Source organism: Phaenicophaeus curvirostris, chromosome 3, assembly GCF_032191515.1.
Source record: "Phaenicophaeus curvirostris isolate KB17595 chromosome 3, BPBGC_Pcur_1.0, whole genome shotgun sequence".
Classification (NCBI taxonomy): Eukaryota; Metazoa; Chordata; class Aves; order Cuculiformes; family Cuculidae; genus Phaenicophaeus; species Phaenicophaeus curvirostris.
The window spans coordinates 32266200-32270011 of NC_091394.1; positions in this window are offsets into that span (position 1 = coordinate 32266200).

The window sequence follows — 3812 nt, forward strand, 5'->3', positions numbered from 1 at the left end:
CTTACTTGCAGCCTGTCTTCTGTTGTGTTCACAAATGCCATACTGCAAAGCTGCTAAATATATGAACTATCTTTAAATACACTAAAACCAAAGTATAGTTCTTTGGGGTTGTCTGCTTAAGTGTCAGATGTATTAAAGGATCTGTGGAAAAAAAATCCTGTGAAGTATATGTAAAAATGGAGCTGTTGTCTTAGAAGTTGCCTCTCTCCTGGCCCTTTAAGTGCCAAAGACCTAAGGTGGATTTCACTTTGATTTCCCCAATACCATTTTTTATCTTTCATAGGGAGGTAATAACCTGTGTGAGTTAGGGTTGAAAGAATTCCATTGTATTACAGCGAAGGGAAGCCAAATATAAATGAATATTTTTCAGAAAATATTGAGGCTAGTCAAATGGGAGAAGCAGCATGGTGAAGTGGGATGGAGTGTATGTTCATTTCTTGTGAATAAAATTATTAATCAAAGTGTATTCATTGTACTTGGGTGGGCACATAAGTGAAACTATGAAATCCTAGACTTTCATGTCTTACTTTTGTTCATCTAAATACTTAAATAACTGAAACACAATTTAAACTTATGACAATAACTTTCTCTAAATGAAAATCATAGCCCTTCCTTCCTTGATAGCTCTTTAAATGCTTTGTTGTCTCATTTATTTCTTCATAAACACTGATGTTTATGATTGTGGCCCAGTTCTTTCTACAAAGCAGGTATGAGCTAATTAGTCATGAAGTAATGGAAATGCATGAAGAATATTTACAAAGACTTAGTGTTCAGTTTAAGGTAATGAGACAATGTAAATCTACTACTGGGCAGGTAGGATAAAGGGGTTGTAAGCTAGAAAGTGGATACTGATACACTTACAGTTTATTCTGTATCAAAAGTTAGTCTCAAAAGTCAGTCAGTCTCAAAAGTTTCCTTTTAAGTGAGAGTGCAACAACTGTCTCTGTGTTCTTGGAAAAAGAAACAAGGAGCGGGTAGCTGAGGACAACTCAAGTACGCCCTATTAACAAAATGGGACTGGTGGTTGCTACTGAGAGTAATAGGCAAAGTCCATCTATCTTTAAAAGGAAACATGCAGTTGGCAAAGGAGGTTATTTGACTGAAGGCAACTACAGCCATGCTGGAGCTAAGAAAACTAAGTGCTTGACTCCTTTGCACAGCCACCAGCTGCATGTGCGAGTTGCCTGGCATTTCGAGGGGGATGTTTTCTCTCCAAGGGCTCTCATTAAGAGCAAGGACAGAACCTCTCTGCATTCGCAAGCGAGAAACCAATCCTCTTCAGAAAAGAAAGGAGTTGTTTCCAGTAACATGTCAAAATCCTCTGTTGTAGGAAATGTATTTTTGCATAGACTGTTAAACTCTCTCTGCCGTGCTCTACAAGTCTTTGGAAACCTATTTAGACTTGCAGCTATGATAGAGCTGGCCTGTTGGTAAATTTATCATAGAATCTGATACGTTAGCAGGCAGAACTACACTCTCCTACAATGAGGATACAGGTGAATTTCTGCATGAACAGAAAGATTGGCAGTTGCCTTAACTCATGCGCTATCTAATCACAAGGAATGTTAATAGTCTGGGTTTGACACTGCATATCCACTTTTCTAACAGTTCCATAGCCACTTTCAACCTGCCACTTGCAAAACTCCAGGGCTAAATGTGTTTATTTTAGTTTGCACCAACTGGAAATATAGGCACTTCATTTCTTGCATCCCTTACAAGGGTGTAAAAATGGGTTTGGTGCAGCTTTTTCTGCACAAAACAATGGAAGAAAAACAGAGAGGACAGTAGGCTGCCTTATAGGCTGCTGGGAATTAGGGTGACATAATGAGAGGGCAGCAGCATGTATTGAAAAAAGTTACTCTGGCTGTGGAATTTCCATCCTTGGAGGCACTCAGTATTCAGCAAGACCCAAGGCCAAGCAAGGTAATTTACTTCTGTAGCTGGCCCTGCTTTGAGCATGGGGGTAAAGACAGATGACCTATAGAGTACGGATTGGAGAGGACTGCTATGATTGCGGGGGGAGGGTGTCTGTCATGTGTAAAGGTTCATTTAGTAGCAGCATGGATTTTTTTTTCTTTTTTATGCTACGTATGTTGCAATCAATGAGGTTTTGGTTCTAAAGTAAAATGTTTTAAGTCTTGTCCTTTCATAAGTCATGTATGTCTCACCATAGTTCTTGCCTAGTGTATAAAAACCTCAATTAGATTGAATTAGGATATTATTCCTGAAATTTATTGAATTTAAGCTGGACTCCAGAGAATAAGCATGGCACAGAATACATTACAAGAAGGAGAAAATGAACTAATCTTCATGATCTTTAAGGTCCCTTACAACCCAAACTATTCTATGATTTCATGAATATTGACAAAAATACCCCACCTGGTTTCTTCTGCAAATACTCTTGGACAGTAGCTTTGAGCCACACTTGCCAAGCTCTGAATTTATCTGTATTCTTTCTGCTCCTAAACATCATTCTTAAATGAGGAAGCTGAACTTCATGAGTTACATATAAAAGGAGCTTTATCATATCAAAATGCACCTAAAGCTCAGATGTTCTACAAATCTATCTCCTATGTTAAAATAAAGCTCATCCTACAAACATGCAGATGAGATCCTCTGTATAGAACGCCCCTACCCTTGGGCTGCAGTCTTCTCATGGGAAAGAAATAAGTTCTGCTCAACAGAAGCCAAGCTGAGCTTCATACCATGTTTGTGTTTCTGCTTGACATCTGGAAAGGTAACACCCAGAATTCCACATGTTTTTTCACTGAATTTTGTCTGAATCCAGTAAAGACACCGTTCCCTTCAGCCTCTTGAATGACAATGTCTCATCACGGCTGAACAAGACGACTGCTAGCAGTCACTCAGTGGTGAGTCTTTCATTGGTCTGCACTCAGGCAAACGGCATCTAGTCACTCTTTCTGGGAGTTTTTAGGTTCAATCTGGAACACATGCAATGCCTATCCATTTTCTTCCCTTAGGAGGCTTTAATTAGATAAATTTGGCCACGCAAATTTAGGCATGGAGTTGCCTGCCTCTTTTACAGAAAATCCAAGCACTCTGACAAGATAGGAAACAGGTGATTTCACAACCAGACCCAAAATGCTCTGCTAGCTCATTAAAGCTAATATACTATGTCTACTTCTATTTGCAAGTAATTAATCAATTTCCGTTCAGAAAGGCTGTGTAAAAAAAAAAAAAATCAGCTGTGTTTACTTGAGGATCTCAAATACTGCCTAGATCAACATGCTTTTTTCTCAAGGTTTTTCTTCTTTTAAGTAGTGCAAAAATTGTCTTACCGTGTGGTAAATTACACAGTAATTGTGTATATGAGCTGACACACACACAAAACCAACACAAGACTAACCCTATAGCCTGGGAACAGAAAGTAGGAGGGGAGAAACAGAGGTAGTTATTGAATGTATTCTAACCTGTCGCAGTGAGACCAGGCTCAACTCTCACTTCATTCAGTTTGAGTAGACACATGTTCAAGTATAGGACCATATCCTGGGCTGCATCAAAAGAAGTGTGGCCAGCAGGCTGAGGGAGGTGATTCTGCCCCTCTATTCACCTCTCGTGAGACCTTATCTGGAGTGTTGTGTCCAGTTCTGGAATCCTCAACATAAGAAGGATATGGAACTGTTGGAACGGGTCCAGAGAAGGACTACAAAGATGATCAGAGGCCTGGAGCAACTTCCGTATGAGGACAGGCTGAGAGAGCTGGGATTGTTCAGCCTGGAGAAGAGCAGGCTCCGAGGAGACCATATAGTGACTTTCCAGTACCTGTGAAAGGGGCTACAAGAAAGCTGGGG